This window comes from Balaenoptera physalus (genome assembly GCF_965194825.1).
Source record: "Balaenoptera physalus genome assembly, chromosome: 20".
NCBI classification, from domain to species: domain Eukaryota; kingdom Metazoa; phylum Chordata; class Mammalia; order Artiodactyla; family Balaenopteridae; genus Balaenoptera; species Balaenoptera physalus.
This window is the reverse complement of record NC_138901.1, coordinates 23,232,673-23,249,095: the sequence shown is the minus strand read 5'-3', so window position 1 is coordinate 23,249,095 and position 16,423 is coordinate 23,232,673. Positions and strand designations below refer to the sequence as shown.

General features: G+C 48.7%; 1 protein-coding gene and 2 long non-coding RNA genes across 5 annotated transcripts in view; 2 read left to right on the top strand and 1 right to left on the bottom strand.

Moving 5' to 3' along the window:
- The first annotated feature begins 270 nt into the window (after positions 1–270).
- Positions 271–11,299, top strand: LOC309650830. Its single transcript, XR_014257743.1, has 2 exons — positions 271–7,364; positions 10,353–11,299. It is a non-coding gene; the product is annotated as an uncharacterized lncRNA (long non-coding RNA).
- LOC309650831 lies at positions 8,401–15,165 on the bottom strand. Its single transcript, XR_014257744.1, has 3 exons — positions 14,789–15,165; positions 9,469–13,390; positions 8,401–9,152 (listed from the first exon to the last, which is right to left on the bottom strand). It is a non-coding gene; the product is annotated as an uncharacterized lncRNA (long non-coding RNA).
- Positions 15,166–15,299: 134 nt separating this feature from the next.
- The window catches only part of MAP3K14 (mitogen-activated protein kinase kinase kinase 14), a 41,961-nt gene continuing 40,837 nt past the window's right edge, over positions 15,300–16,423 (top strand). For all 3 annotated transcript variants that reach the window (XM_082442416.1, XM_082442415.1, XM_082442414.1), the window contains exon 1: positions 15,300–15,403. The gene's annotated coding sequence lies outside the window, so the exon portion shown is untranslated. The remainder of the gene's footprint in view (positions 15,404–16,423) is intronic.

Here is a 16,423-nt window from a genome sequence, read left to right as displayed (position 1 = left end):
ACCCTAGCTCCATGAGACCTACCAGGTCACAGCACTTGTCACAGCTCATTGCAATGACTTATTTAGTGACACTAGACTGGGAGCCCCCTGAGGCAGGCAATGTGGAGGTCTCATTCCCAATCATGCAGAACCCAGTGCTTGTCACAACAGTGCTGAATAAATATTTGCTGAATGGATGGATTAAGCACCTTATCTGAGAGTTTAGAGACCAGGTGAGCTGGAGGGCGGGGGTGGGGGGGGGGAAGAGGAGGAGGAGGAGGAGGAGGAGGAAGCTGCCCTGAGCCCCTAAAATGCAAAGTAGCAGCAAGACACATGCATCTACCACCGTCCTCCCCAGTCTGCCTTTGCTTGTAGCTCCTCCTGGCTTTATTGCCTCCTCCCAACAACATCCCATCCCTGACTATAGTTCTTCTTGTTTATGGCTTCATTCATTTGTTCATTCATTCATTCATTCATGGAATACCTGCGGAGCCCTCCCTGTGTGCCAGGTCCAGGGCAGGACACTGGGATACAGAGGTGAATACAACCAGCCCTCTGTCCTCCAGGACCTCACAGGTCAGAGGAAGAGACAGATGTGGGAAGGGCTCTTGTGATATAGTATGAGAAGGCAATAGTATACCAAGGCTACCCTTGATTTTTATTTTAGCAAGATTTCACTTGCACTAATGTTGGGCGGAGTGAGGAAAAAGGATCCTTGGGTTTGTCTGCAAGCCCAGGAATGGCTCTGATCCCAATTGTACCCATCCCTAAGAACTGGCGCCGACCCCGACCCCCCTACTGCTCCCACTCCCTCCCCCTCCCGCCTCCTCCTGAAATCCATCAGTCCTGCAGCCCAGGCCAGGTTAGGTGCCTTCCAAGATGACAAGTACCGAATCCTAAAAATGGCCCTGGGGTCACATTTCCCTTTCTGGGTAGAGGTCATGTTGTAAAGCTGGCCTTCTAGAGACAATGGCCTCAGATTGGTGGCCTGCTCCAGACCAGGTGGGCAGAGAGCTGGATCCTGGGTGGGAAGAGAACCTGTCTTGTACACTTGCCCCACACCTTACACAGCAGGCAGCCACCCACCCTCGTGGGTGAGGTTCTTGGGAGACCCAGGTCAGCTCCTGGAGGAAACCTGGAACCGGTCTGCAGAACGGGCAGTGCCCAGGAGAGCCGCCAGGCCAAGCTACCTCTCCACCCGCCCTCTCGCTTCCCATTCTCATCTCCTGTTAGTCAGAGGGGCCTTGGCAGCTGAGGGAAACTCATACACAAAGCAGAATTCCAGGAACTCCAGGCTGAGCAGACTCCTGGCTGTTTTCTCAGTTCCTTTTTGCTTTTCTTAAAGGTCTCTGGTGCCGGAGCTCGGCCCCATGACCTTCCAGGCAGAATCCTGGTTGATGGTCTCCATGCTGCCTCCCTCCTTCCCCCACAATTACACTTCTCTTTGGAGGCTTCTGAGAATCCTAGAAGGTCACACTGCTGGAAAGGACCGTATATAGATAGCGAAAGAGGAAGCTGAGAGGCTCCAGCCTAAGGAGGCAGCCTCCATCTAGCTGGTTCCCACCTGTCAGGCTGCATCTCCCCAGGGTCCCCAGCCTCCAGAAATGCCGCCACTAATTAGGTACCAAGAGGTATGGAGCACTGGAACAATAACACCTTCACACTTGTATGCCTGACCCTTTCTACAGGTGATGAAATAAAAAGGTGGAACAGAAAAGGGTACGGGGGTTGTTGATAACATACAAAGCCCGGGATATGAAAGGAAAAGGCAGAGAGCTCCCCATCCCACCAAGCAGAACAGGGGGAGATGCAGATTTTTTCCAGAAGGATGAAGACTACCTGGAGGGACTGCTAAATGGAGTGTCTGAGTGCCAAGTGATGGGAAGATTGAGTAGAGGTAACTCCAGGCAAAAAAGAGGATGATCTGAATTGCTTTGGAGTTTTTAGGAAGAGACGTTTCTAGCCTGTGATTCATCCTGTGATTTTGATGATGCAACAGTTTTGGATAAGTGTATATTAGTGCATTACAACCCCCTTCCCCTCCCCTATCCTCACTCCTCCCTCTTTGGGGCCACAGAGGGGAACTCTGGGTAGGAGGGACTCATCCTGCCTTCACATGAAATGTCTATGCATTTATTTATTCATTTCTTTCTTCAGCAAAGATTTTCAAGCACCTATTCCAGACCCTGATAAAACAATTGTAATCAAGGTAGATGCAGTGTCTGCTCTCATGGAGTGTACAGTCCAATGGGGACAATGAAATGATTCCACAGTAGTGTGGAGTAAAGTGCTATGTGGGCAGAAAAAAGTGAGAAAGCTAAGGGACACAGATGAGGGACCCCTCAGTGAGACCTGTGTGAGGGAGGAAGTCAAGTCTCCTCCCTCATGACAATGGGTTAAACAAATGACAATGCTTCAGACTCAGAGACTAATTGCCTCCAAGATCACACATCTAGTGACAGTCACCAACTGAATCTCATCTCTGTAAACTGACTTTGACTCCTAACTCTGCCACTTTCTAGCGAAGTGCCCTTGGGTAAGTTACTCAACTTCTCTGTGCCTCAGTTTCTCCGTCTGTTAAATCGGGATAATAAGAAACCTGCCTCATTAGGCTGTTTGGAAAAAGTAAATGTATTAGTACAGCAATTCTTGTTTTTTAAAATTTATTTTTTATTGAAGTATAGTTGAATTACAATGTGGTGTTAATTATTGCTGTACCGCAGGTGACTCGGTTACATATATATATATATTCTTTTTCATACTCTTTTCCATTATGGCTTATCACAGGATATTGAATATAGTTCCCTGTGCTATACAGTAGGACCTTGTTGTTGTTGTTGTTGTTTTCTAATTTATTTATTTTATTTTTGGCTGCGTTGGGTCTTCGTTGCTGCACGCGGGCTTTCTCCAGTTGCAGCGAGCAGGGACTACTCTTCGTTGCGGTGCGCGGACTTCGCATTGCGGTGGCTTCTCTTGTTGCGGAGCACGGGCTCTAGGTGCGCGGGCTTCAGCAGTTGTGGCGCATGAGCTTAGTTGTTCCGTGGCATGTGGGATCCTTCCAGACCGGGGCTTGAACCCGTGTCCCCTGCATTGGCAGGCGGATTCTTAACCACTGCTCCACCAGGGAAGCCTGACCTTGTTGTTTATCCATTCTACATATACCAGTTTGCATCTGCTAACCCCAAACTCCCACTCCAACACTCTCCCACCCCACTCCCCCTTGGCAACCACCAGTCTAATCACTATGTCCCTGATTCAGTACAGCAGCTTTTAAAGTGTGGTCCAGGGACCCTTGGAAGTCCTCAGGATTTTGTCTGGGGGTCCAAAAGGTAAAAACTATTTTCATAGTAATAGTAAAATATTATTTACCTTCATTGCTCTCCAGTGTTTTCCAGAGACCATATGATGTGTGACATCACAACAGATTGAATGCAGAAGATGTGTGAATCAAACTGTCTTTGATTGAACTAGACGTTACAGGGAATTGCAAAAATATTTTTTTAAAAAAAGTCACCCTCTTCACTAAATATTATTGTTTATTTTGGAAAATAACAGTTATTTTTGCAAAGAATGTTATTTATACTGACATGCAATGGGTTTGTTATTAGTATTTTTAATGGATGCATAGTTTAACTTTTTCTCAATTTTAATTTCTAATACCTTAAATATTGATAAATATCCCAGCAGGGTGCTGGAGTCAGCTTGCACTGGCTTGGGAGAGTTGATTGTGCACATCTCTCCCCATTTCACATTCAGTTATGTCAGGGGGAATCTTAAAATGGGTCACAGTAGAAGTATTTACACCATGGGAATTGGCAAATGCTACGCATCAGAATTTTTCTCCCAGAGAACCAGTTATTAAGCATCACACCACCAGATATAATCCACAGAAATAAAAGCTCTTTGGGGGTTTTCAAGAATTTTTGAGGCAGCCAGAAAAGTTTGAGAACCACTGAGTTAAGTACTCACACAATACTTAAATCAATGCCTAGTATGAGATAGGTCCTCAGTAATTAATTATCAATAATTAATCTCCACCAGATTTCAAAGTTCAAGGATGTAGTCATTAATGGAGGGCCTTATTTTTTGTTTTTCATTTTCCAAGTCCCCAGATGCTCCTTGCTCTCACCCCCAACCTCACCCCTCCATTCGACTGTGGCCCCTCTTAGCTCCCACCAGAAAGTTTCTCTGCTCCAGGGCCTTGCGGCACCATCCACCCTCTGACCATAGCCAGCAACCTCTGCCAGAGGCTTTCTACCACCTACTTGGCATAAAGAGCCCATTTGTGAAAGGTACTCTTGTTTACACTTGCAACCACCCAGCTAATTGTGTCTTTAGCTAACAAGCTGTGGGTGATTACGGGCCCACTGGTGGCTGTGGGGATTGTTCAGAAGGTTCTGGCTTTGAGATCTCCTCAAAGGCCTACTTGGGTTGGTTGTTTCATCATATTATATTTTAAGAGCATTATCGAGCAAGCCTCAACCAGATTGAGAAAATCTGACTAAGGGTGCTGCATGAATACCCCTGGCAGAGGCGTTTCCAAATATCTCCAGGGACGGCAATGACATAGAGGCTGGGGCATCTGGGGAACCCAAGTGGAAGAGATTCTGTGAGAGAATGCAAATTGGAACAGTTCAACCAAAAAACAAAACAAAACAAAACAAAAAAACCCTTTCATGACCAGAAGCTCAGTGCAATTTAAGCATAAGAATTACCAAGCAAATAGTAAATGATAAACAAATAACCTGCCTAGGAAGAAATACGGATGCAAGTCCATTTCAACACCAAAGATGAGTGAGGATACAAAAATAAACACCAAATACAGTAGAAAGAGCCTCACCTTTTCTCCTTGCTTTGTTTCCATCAGTGATTTCCCAACCTCAGTCATTTGAATAACACCTTCCCGGGTTTTGCGGGTTTTTTCCACCCCTGAATTCCCACCTATGTTATTATTTACTTAGCATTCTTCTCTAACTTGACTCACCTTTTTTTTTAACTTAAATTATTTTGAAAGGAACCTTCATATTTTGATTGTAGATGGAAAATCTATGTAAAACTATATCCAATAAAAACCAAACATTGTTATTATACTCTAGCTAGGCTCTGGTCAAAGACTCTAATCCGAGACCAACACTCTGTCTTGAAGAGATTAGCAAGTATTAGAGAAAGATAATGTTAAAGACATATTGGCACTAGTGAGACTTTCTCACCCAAGTGAGATTCTTCTTGACATCATTAGAAGGATTGAAAGAAAGTGTGACCCACTTCTAGGAATTTATCCTGTAGCTTTCTCCACTATAGATTGTCAGCTCCATGATGCAAGGACTGGGCCTGTTGTGCTCACTACTCTGCACACACATACACACACACGCACACACACACCATGCCTAGAGCTGGCCTGGTGCATAGTAAGTGCTCAATAACTTTTGTGGAATGCATGGATGAATTAATATGCAAAATGAAATAGGTACAAAGATATTTACTGCAACAATTCTTATAGTAGGAAATGGGTTAGAAACAGGTAACTCCATCAATAGGGGACCAGGTAAATTACATACCAGACATACAATGGGGTAGAATGAAGCATGTACGATGTGGAACTCACTGATATGTGAAGTGAAATAAAGTACAGAGCTGTTGTGTATAGCATGCTTCCATTACTTTTTTTTTTATATATATAAATTTATTTATTTTTGGCTGTGTTGGGTCTTTGTTGATGCACACGGGCTTTCTCTAGTTGCAGCGAGTGGGGGCCACTCTTTGTTGCGGTGGGCAGGCTTCTCATTGTGGTGGCTTCTCTTGTTGCGGAGCATGGGCTCTAGGCACATGGGCTTCAGTAGTTGTGGCATGCAGGCTCAGTAGTTGTGGCTCGCGGGCTCTAGAGCACAGGCTCAGTAGTTGTGATACACGGGCTTAGTTGCTCCACGGCATGTGGGATCTTCCCAGACAAGGGCTCAAACCCGTGTCCCCTGCATTGGCAGGCGGATTCTTAACCACTGCACTACCAGGGAAGTCCACTTCTGTTACTTTTTAAAAAAGAGGCTACCTGAATTTATGTGTTTGTAGATGCATGAAACACATCTGGAAAAATACATAAGAAACTATATTTTTGAATGGTTGCTTCAAAAGAGGGAAACCTGGGGCCAGAGGTGGGAGAAGCACACTCTTTTGAAATTTGTACCAAGTGCACACATCAACTATTCAAGGAATAGACAAACCTGGAGGACTGGAGGTTTGAAAAACGAACTGGAGGACTTCCCCAGTGGCACAGTGGTTAAGAATCCGCCTGCCAATGCAGTGGACACGGGTTCGAGCCCTGGTCCAGGAAAATCCCACATGCCAAGGAGCAACTAAGCCCGCAAGCCACAACTACTGAGCCTGCGCTCTAGAGCCCTCGAGCCGCAACTACTGAGTCCACGTGCCACAACTACTGAAGGAACCGTCAGGGACTCAAAGCCCATCTAGCTTTCTGCTCTGCCATCAGAGGATGAAGTTTTCATGCTTATGCTCAAACACTGGCTGCTATACCTCTTGGCAGTGGGTCTACATTCTAGACTAAAGAAGGATAATAAGACAAAGGACAAAAGACAAAGGGTATGTGCCAGCTGGGTTGGTCCTCTTTAGCAAGTTTTCCCAGAAGCCCCACCCAGAGACTTCCATGTACATCTCACTGGCCAGAATTTTGTCACATGGCCATCCTAGCTTCAAGGGAGTCCAGGAAGCATTTAAAAAGGAGCAGGTCACCATTATGAACAAAATTAGAATTTCAATCTTAAAGAAGGAAAGGCAGGAGAACTCGTGAGTGAAAGATATTATTTTAAACTGATAGTAGTTATCAGTAGGCATAGTTTATCCACCCTGGTAGATACGGGAAGGGAAGGCAGGGAAGGTGTATTTTATTCATTTTTCTATCTTTCACACTTCTAGCATAGAGTTGAAATTGAACAAGGGTCATATTTGGGGGAACAGTGGGGGAATAAGATTAGATACCTAAGATGGAGCCTGGGAAGCCACTAGGAACAAGTTTGAAGCGGTGGACAATAAAGAGCCACAACAGGTTCTTGATCTGAGGAATGTTTTTTGAGCCAATTCAGCTCAACACACATTTAGTGAATACCAACTCCTCATACGGTGATTAAAAGCTGCCCTTAAGGTGCTGTCTGTTAAGAGAGATGAGGCAGACAATTACCTGGGAAATATGGTGCGTGGAGAGGAAGCATTTCATCAGGGCCTTGAGGGATGGGTGTGATTTGACAGGCAGAGGCAGGAGAAGATGCATTGCAGTCTGCAGGAAAGCCTGTGGTCTGGACGCACAAGACGTGGCATGGTTTGGGGCGATGGTAAGGGTGTCTGCCAGGAAGTTGTGAAAATTAAGAGCCAAAAAGGTAAGTGGGGGCTGGACTGTGAGGACCTTGGGAGCCAGAGAACAAGCGTGTACTTTATCAGTAGGCAATGGGCAGGCACTGAAAGTTTGGAGCAAGGGAGTGTCAGACAGACAGTAGGAAGGATCGGAATGGAAATGACAGGAAGCAAGAGGAAACGGTGGGACATCACAGGGGCACTGGCAGAAAGAGGAGCCAAAGGGAGGCCACAGACTCAAAGGGCGTTATGGAGGCAGAATCAGTGTGGCTCGGGGTGAGTCGGCGAGAGAAGGCGAGGACACTCCTGGGGTTGGTGGTGACGTCACTAACAGAAGGAGATGGGGGAGGCACAGGTTTGGGGGACTACGTAGAGGTAGAGGTGACAGACGACTGGCTAGAAGGTGGAAATGCTCTACGGGCCCCTGGAAATTCCGGTTTGGAGCTCAGGATCGAGGTCAGAGCTGAAGGTGTTCATTTGGAAGTGAACAGTCAAGAAGGACAATTGATGGGGCCAGATGTACTTCAGCTACAATATGTCCAAAGCCGATACTCCTCTTCTTCCCAGAACCTGTCTCCTCCAATGGGTCCTGACCTCAGCAGTATCAGCCCAGACGCGCCGTTCCCACCCTCGGTCCACGCCCTACCAGCTGACTTCTTTTCTCAATTCTGAATCTCTCCATATTTTGCTAGACTGTCCTGGCTCCGCATCCCCTTGCACTGCCCGAGTCCAGCCCCCATTGTCTCTCACCTGGTTTACTACAAAGCCCCCCAACTAGCCTCCTAGTTTGTAACCTGCTCCACCACCCCAACCCTTTCACACTGCAGACAGAGAAACGTCTCTAAAATTGTGTTCTATGGACTTGAGGACACAGGGGGGAAAAGGGAAGCTAGGACGAAGTGAGAGAGTAGCACTGACATATATACACTACCAAATGTAAAATGGATGGCTAGTGGGAAGCTGCTGCATCGCACAGGGAGATCAGCTCGGTGCTTTGTGACCCCCTAGAGGGGTGGGATAGGGAGGGTGGGAGGGAGGCTCAAGAGGAAGGGGATATGGGGATATATGTATACATATAGCTGATTCACTTTGTTGTACAGCAGAAACTAACACACCATTGTAAAGTAATTATACTCCAATAAAGATGAAAAAAAATTTTTTTTTAATGAAATTGTGTTCTAGAAATGTTGTCTTTTCCCCAGCCCAGCCTACTAAGTATATAAGGCCCTCTGCAATCCAGATCGAAGCCTGCGGGGCCAGCCTGAGGCTTTCTCTCTCCCCGAATACCTTGCATTCCACACCCAAGTCCACAATGTGCCTTGACATGCCCCTTGTCTCCATGCCTGTGTACATGTTATTCCTTCCACCTGAATGTTCTTCCCGCCACATTCACCTGGCTCACTGCTAGCGTACCTGGCAGCAATCGGCTCAAGGGTCACCTCCTCCAGGAAGCCTTCTTTGATCTCTTCTATGTGTTCTTACCTCACCCAGGACTTCCTTCTATCGTCCACATTGTATTGCAACTTTGTCCATCTCCTCTTTGAGGGCGGGCCTCATGACTCATTCATCTCTCACTGTCACCAGGGGCCTACTCAAGTGGCTGGCACACACCAGGTGCTCAATTAATGTTTGTCGAATGATTAAGTGAAGTTAGGAATGGATGAGAACTCCAAAGGAGAAAGTGCAGAGAAGTGGGGGGCTTAGGACTGAAACTTGGGGTGTGCCTCAATCTTTAAGAATGGGAGAAAGAGGGAATGCCAGGGAACTAAGATCCCACAAGCCACGTAGCACGGCCAAAAAAAAAAAAAAAAGGGCTTCCCTGGTGGCGCAGTGGTTGAGAATCTGCCTGCCAGTGCAGGGGACACGGGTTCGAGCCCTGGTCTGGGAAGATTCCACATGCCGCGGAGCAACTGAGCCCGTGAGCCACAATTACTGAGCCTGCGCGTCTGGAGCCTGTGCTCCACAAGAGAGGCCGCGACAGTGAGAGGCCCGCGCACCGCGATGAAGAGTGGCCCCCGCTTGCCGCAACTGGAGAAAGCCCTCGCACAGAAACGAAGACGCAACACAGCCATAAGTAAATAAATAAATAAATAAATAAAATTTAAAAAAAAAAAAAAAAAAAAAAAGAACTGGAGAAAGAAACAGAAAGTACAGTATCCGTGAAGCCTCAGGAGGAGAATGGGCAAAAAAATACCACTGACCTTTTTACTGTCTCCATACTTTTGCCTTTTCCAGAATGTCATATAGTTGGAATCATACAGTACAGAATCTTTTCATATTGTCTTCTTTCCCTTAGTAATACGCATATAAGTCTTTTAATATGCATTTAAGCCTTTTCATGTTGGATAGCTCATTCCGTTTTAGCACTGAATAGTATTTCATTGGTTGGATGTATCACAATTTATTTATTTATTACTATGGAGATAGTAAAAATATCAGTGGCTGCCAGGGTTTGGGGTGGTGGGGTGGGAGGAGGGAGGAATGAACATACAGAGCACAGAGGATTTTTAGGGCAGTGAAAATACTCTGTATGATATTATAATAATGAATACATGTCATCATACACTTGTCCAAACCCATAGACTGTATTATAGACTGTACAACAGCAAAAGTGAACCCTAATGTAAACTGTGGACTTTGGGTGATTACAACGTGTCAATGTAGGTTCATCGACTGTAACAAAGGTACCACTCTGGTGTGTGATGCTGATAGTGGGGAGGCTATGCGTGTGTGGGGGCAGGGGGTAGATGGCAAATCTCTGCACCTTCTACTCAATTTTGCTGGGAACCTCATGCTCTAAAAAATGTCTTTTTAAAATGTCAGTGATTGCTGGGAACATTTTCTCCTCCAATCCCCCTTCACCTTGCAGGTCTCAGCTTAGTTCCTCAGGGAAGCCTTCTCTGAGCCCCCTCCACTAAGTCAGTCCCCCCTCATCCTCTCCCATCCCATCCTGGTAGTGGTCCTGGGCTGTTGCCCTCCCATCTGGTCCTCATCTTCTCTGTTCTGCACTGCAGGTGACTGACCCCTGCAGGCTCCGGACCAACGAGAGGCTCTGGCAGGAGACCAGAGGGTGGAACGTGGAAGGAAAGGAGAATCTTCGTCCGGCTCAGTCCTGAGCGGTATCTATGGAAGTGGATTGTATCTTCTCTGTGGTTCCAACTTCTTCCAAGTGACCCTGGCCCCCCGCCACTGATTACACTGTTTTCCCCCCAACCCAGGACTAATAGTGGATTCCTGGTTACCTTGCCATCTCCTCCTGGGCTTCTCAGCTCTTCCAACCTCTGTGTAACCAATTCCTTGTATGAAATTCCATGTTTAAAAACTCGGAATGAGTTCTGTTTCCCTGGTTGGGCCCTGCGTGATACAGTACACTCTGTCCATCCTCTCAACATCTTCAACACCTGGAATGATTTCGGTCCTCATCTGTAGTCACTTTTCAAGGTCTGCCCACCCTTGGGAAGGGTGTTCCCTAAGGGCAGGGCGGGGACTGGTCTGGAGGTCCCGCACTCCCTCCCCAGGGCCTGGCACAGTAGGTGCCCGGAGCATCACATCTGTAGCTGGCTGCATATGAGAGCTAAGACAAGGTCATCTGACTCGGAGGCGGTTAGTGGGGTGTCCATGGAGAGAAGGGATAGTGGGCCAAAAACAGACCGCCGGGGTTACACACAAGTGGGAGATGAAGCAGACACCAGGAGTACCAAGAAGTTTGGGAGCTGAGAGGGGAAAGAAGGCTGGGGCAATAGTGTAGGGGAGAGCCAAGACAGAGGAAGGGTTTTTTTTTTCTTTACTGGTCTGTTTTTCGGCTGGGGAGACTCGATAACATTTGGAGGTTGAGAAGAAAAAGCTAAAGGTGAGGAATTGAAAGGCGAGAGATGTGGAGACACTGGGGCTAGAACACATGACCTAAGTGGTCTCTTAGGAGGATTAAATCCACCAGAAGGGTTGAGAATGATGTTGAGAGGAGACTGGAGGCAGGGAGGTGAGTTAGGAGGGGATAACCCATCAGGAAGTGAGAAGAATTTGAGTCAAGCCTTAACCCAGGGCTCCCTAAGAAGCCTAAGAAGGCTCCAAGGTCAGGAGGGGTCTCGGGTACGCCCAGGAGATGACCTCTTGGTAAGGTCATTTTTGCCCAGTGCTCCAGAGACCCCCCACCCAGGCAGCTCTGTGCTTTGTGGAGATGAACATCTCTCTCCTCAGCCACGTCACCAGGGCTCCTCCTATTGTCCCACAGCTCTGTGGCTCGTCATGCCCCCTTCTATCTCCCCTTGTGAAGCAGAATTAGTGAGAGTCAATCAGGATCCAGAATCTGCATGCAATGGTGTGCCGGTAAATGCTGAACAACCAGCTTGCCGGTAGGTAGCCCTGGTTTATACTGTTTGCTAATTTCTGTGGTGTAAATACTCCCATCATGTCTGATTTCAAGCAACATGGGTTCCTGGGGGCAGGATAGGAAGAGAGCCCCAGCACACCACTGCCTGCACCCATTCCCTCTCCTGCCTCCCTAGTTCCACCGATACCTCTGGACTGGGTGGCAGCAATGGGGCAGGTCCAAGCCTGGGAGGGCAGCAACAGCACTACAGCTGCAGCCTCGGCCAGGCCCCTGATGGAGAAAGAAAGCTGCTTCTCCTTCAGGAACATCCATTCCCACCCCCCAGTCCTCTCTGAGCTCAGCCTCACATCCGAGTTCTTCTCAAGCATAACTTCAGGATCTCCCAGCAAAGTGGGGCCTAAGACCCACAGACCCAGAGATGATTCACTAGCTAATTTCCCACTAGACATCGCTGGACACCGTGAACTGTGCTGACCAAGGCAATAAAAACCAGAATACAATTGCCTTTCTTCCAAAGCAAACAGAAAAGGAGAAATGATCCAAGAATGGCATTCTCTCACTGATTCACAGAATTCACTCACTCTTCATCACTCTTCTACAGAAGTGATTGGGCAATTTGCTCCTTGAAGCCCACAGTCTCTTTGCAGAGTCCTGCACGCAGGAGAGCAGGGGCTCTGGGTCACACCTGGTTTAAATCCCAGATCTTCTATTACAGTGAAGTGACCTTGGGCAAGTTACTTTTCTCTGAGCCTCAGTTTCCTCATCTGTGAAGTGGGGATGATAATAATAGTTATTATTCTATGAGGTTAGACTGCAAACGTTCTCAACTGGGGGCAGTTTTGCTCCCTTTGGGACATCTGTCAAGGTCTGAAGACATTTTTTTTGTTGTCACAACTGGGTGTAGGAGGGCGGTGTTACTGGCATCAAGTGGGCAGAGGCCAGGAATGCTCTTAAACATCTTATAATATATATGATAGCCTCCCCACAACAAAGAATTATCCAATCCAAAATGTCAGTGGTGCCAGGTTGGGAAACCCTAGACAGGAGTGAATATTTAGCGAGGTTATTATGCATACAAAGCACTTAGAAATATCTGGTTTATTTTTTATAAGCTCTCAAAAAACAGAAGCTGCTATTCTTTTTGGAAGAGCATAGTCTTGCCCTTCCATTTCCGGACTTGAACCATGGGAGTGGGATGCAGAAATCCTTGAGTGCTGAGAACCCAGCTCACTGCTCCAGGTGTGAGTCATCCCATAAATAGCAATTTATTTTATTTAAAGCAGAGCTGAGGCTGCACGACTGACTCAGGGCTAGAAGCCTTCCCAGGTTGTCGTGACTTAACTAGCTGGGCTGGAAGGAAGTAATTTTACCCTGAAGCTCTCCTTCCAGAAGATGCCAGCATTTCAAGGCTCAGAAGTGCTCAGTGCTCACTTGCAGTGGGTGTCATGTTGTTTCTTACCTCACATCACACACAGTTGGGCTTGGAAAGGCCTGGGGAAAGTAGCTGAAACCAGGAGTCCCAAATCTTGTCCTCATTAGTCTGTAGAGGTTTGTTCCTCTCCTGCAACCTGATGTGAAATTCCTTCTTGCGAGTTGCAACTATGGGCCAACAGGTTCACTCTCTCCCAGTAATACACATAGTGTTAGTGGATAGATTTAAAGACAGATAATCTTGATAGGGTGGGTGGGTCATCGCAGGACTGAGAGATGTGTCGAGGGAAGCTGGGTAAAGTACATGGGCACTGGGTGTCGTAAAGAAGGAATGGTGAAAGAGGGAGAAGGCAAAGGCAGGCCAGGGAATGTCTGCAGACTCTGGCCCTGTGCCCACATCTTTCCTGAGAAGCAGTGTGCCCAGAGGCAAACAGGTGGTGGAAGAGGCAAGCCCTGCATCCAGGCTTGCTGATACTGACCTGTAACCCACCATCTGGCCAAGCTCTACCTCTCCCTGAGTCACTGAAATGAAAACCCTGTGGTTGGAAGCAGCTTTAAGGGCCCCCAGCTTCTTTCTTACCCATCATCTCCCACGCCAGTCAGTAGCAGAGCGAGTTTATGCAACAGAGACTGTCCAGCTCCAAAGTATGGGCTCTATCTGGACCATGACCACAAACGCTTTAGTGGCCAGGCAGATGACATAGGTTAAGTGGTTGGGTGTAAGACAACAGGGGCTGGGGCTGTGAGGAACTGCAGGCTCTGCTCGAAGGCATTCAAATTCAATTAAAAAAAAACATTGGGCCAGCCAAACAAAACTTATCTATGGCCTGAGTGAGTGGGTGAGGCCTCTAGATGGTTCAGTTTTCTGCCTAAATGAATGGTCTTCCGTATCCCCTGACAACCAAGATGTCTGTTGGATGCAGATCTCCAGAAACAGACTTCAAGCTATGAACCACTGTCTGCAAAGTGGTCCTGAGCAGGTCTTTGCTCCAACACTTCCAGAGATAGGGTGATCCTTACTTTCCCAGACAGCCTTGAATGGGGCCTGCTTACCCGTACCACTAGAGCCACTTACCACACCTGCCTGTTGTAGACCACTTATTGGGGTGGGGTGCCCAGGTAGGGGCATATCTTTTATTTTGCAAACTTTTTTTAAGCGTGGAAATATTTTCTTTATTATAAATAAAATACAAGCTCACTGTGGAAACACTGGAAAATATGGAAAAGCAAAAGTTAGAAAAGAAAAAATATCCATACCTCCCTTAAGCACCTCCCCTACCCCTTCCCCAACGCCCACCCCCACCCCCCATTCAGAGAGAAGCATTGTTGACACCTTGGTGCATATCCAGACTCCAAGTCCTTTTTTTAAATAAGTAAAGCTCTAGTCTTCTTTCTGGCTCCATAACCTGTAAACCCAGCGAGGAGCTGCTTCACGCAGCGCTCACACCACGTTGCTTCTCTGGTGTGGAAAGGGATTGCACCACGCCAGCCGCACGCTCTCACCAGACCTGGGTTTCAAAACACAGGTCTGACCTGCGTAGGCCTTTAGCCCCGCAACCTTCTCGAGGGCAGGCACTAGAACCTACCCTATCCTCAGAGACTCTACAGCACCAGGCTCACAGCAAGTGCTCAATTAAGTTTCTAAATACACACCCCTGCCCCGCCCCGCTCCCTCCACAACCAACACACCTGCCTCAGCCGCCACGGCCTGGAGCAAAGAGGAAACACACCCAAAGCCTGGAGCAAGAGCACGCCTCGCCGTCTCCTAGGTAACCAGGTCCTAGGCTGGGGAGGGCCCACGCATGCGCAAGCTCACCCTTTCTTCCCGTAACCTCCAGAAGAAAGCAACCCGAAAGATTGCCAGAAGCCGAGCGCGCATGTGTGGTTACACCAACACCCCTACCGCCTCCGCCTTCTGTGGATCAGTCTGCCCAGCAATCTCTTCTCTATAAACACTGTCCGGAAATAGTGCCCATTCCTGGAAACAAGGCCTCGTTAACCAATCGTTGCTTGGGGCGGTAGGCCAGAACTGGCTGGGACGCGCTGTCTCATTGGTTAGACTGGAGGAGTGGGCGGGGCCAAGGGTCTAGGTGAGGCCAAAGCAAGGAGGCGCGAAGCGAGGCAAATTTGCTGCCGCCGGCGGAGGCGTGGCCCCGGGGGCGGCCGGGAAGGCGGTGAGGGGGCGGGGCCCGAGGCGGGGCGGGGCGACCGTGGGCCCTGAGAGCAGCGGTCGGCGACCGGCGGCGGGAGATCGTGGACGAAGGGAGCGCGACACTCGCTGGTGGGGAGATCGGCGCTCGGCCGGTAGGTGACTGGAGCGAGTCCCGGGGCGAGGGGCAGAGGGGATGGGTCGCTCCTCAACCCGGGGCCGGGCTGCGGCCTGGCCCGCCGCCCCGGAATGGTGGGGGTCGGCGGCGCGGCCGGGGGACCCACTCGCGCGCGGGCCCTCGGCCCTGGCGGCCGGCCGCCGGCGCTCTCTCACTCACGCTGCCAGGGCCACGGTCTCACGCCGTGCTCAACCAGCACACCCACAGGCCACACGCTCGCCCGAAGCGCGCGCAGGGACGCCTTGCTTCCCCTTCTCCAACATCCTTGTTTCTCTGCGCCAAGCTGCCCCACCGCCAGGCCTGCCCCTCCTGCTCTGTTCCCTGGATGCCCCCCAGGATGAGGGCTCACCTCGGCACCGGGCAGAAGGTGCCTAACGCCCAGGTGCGCCGGGTCCATGAGCCCTCCCACCTGTCCGGGCAGTGAAACTCTCAGGCCTTTCCTGGGAAGTTCTGGGGTCACACCCCGAGCCTGGGAGAAGAGGCAGAACCTGCCCTTGGCACCCAGCGGGGCAGTGCAGGCTACTCGAAGCATCCTCTTTCTCTCCCTGACCCCTCTGTAATTCTTCTGTCCATTCCACTCAGGACTTTATCTGTCAGCTCAGATAAAATATCCCATCTTGGAAGCCCATCGTGGCCCTGGCAGCCTGCAGCCACCGGCACCAGGCAGAAGGAGGCCACTTGTAAAGTACAGAGAGTTCCACCTGCCCGGGAACCTCCTCGGTGCTGGATAACTTCAGAAAAAGCCGTTTTTTCCTAATTGAAGTTAAAATATTGCTCTTGGTCCTAAGGGTGGACTAGGGGATGAATGGAGAAAAGAGACAGAAATCAGTGGTGTAAATGGTAAAATTATTATTTTTTAACTGGGGGACAGTGAGTACCTGTCCCTTGATTAAGAACTTGAAAAGCAAATGAAGTTAAATGATGAGAGATGGGGCCTAATACAGAATAGAAGTCTGAAGTTTATTCCAGGAAAAATGTTGAAAACCCCTTGACTAGA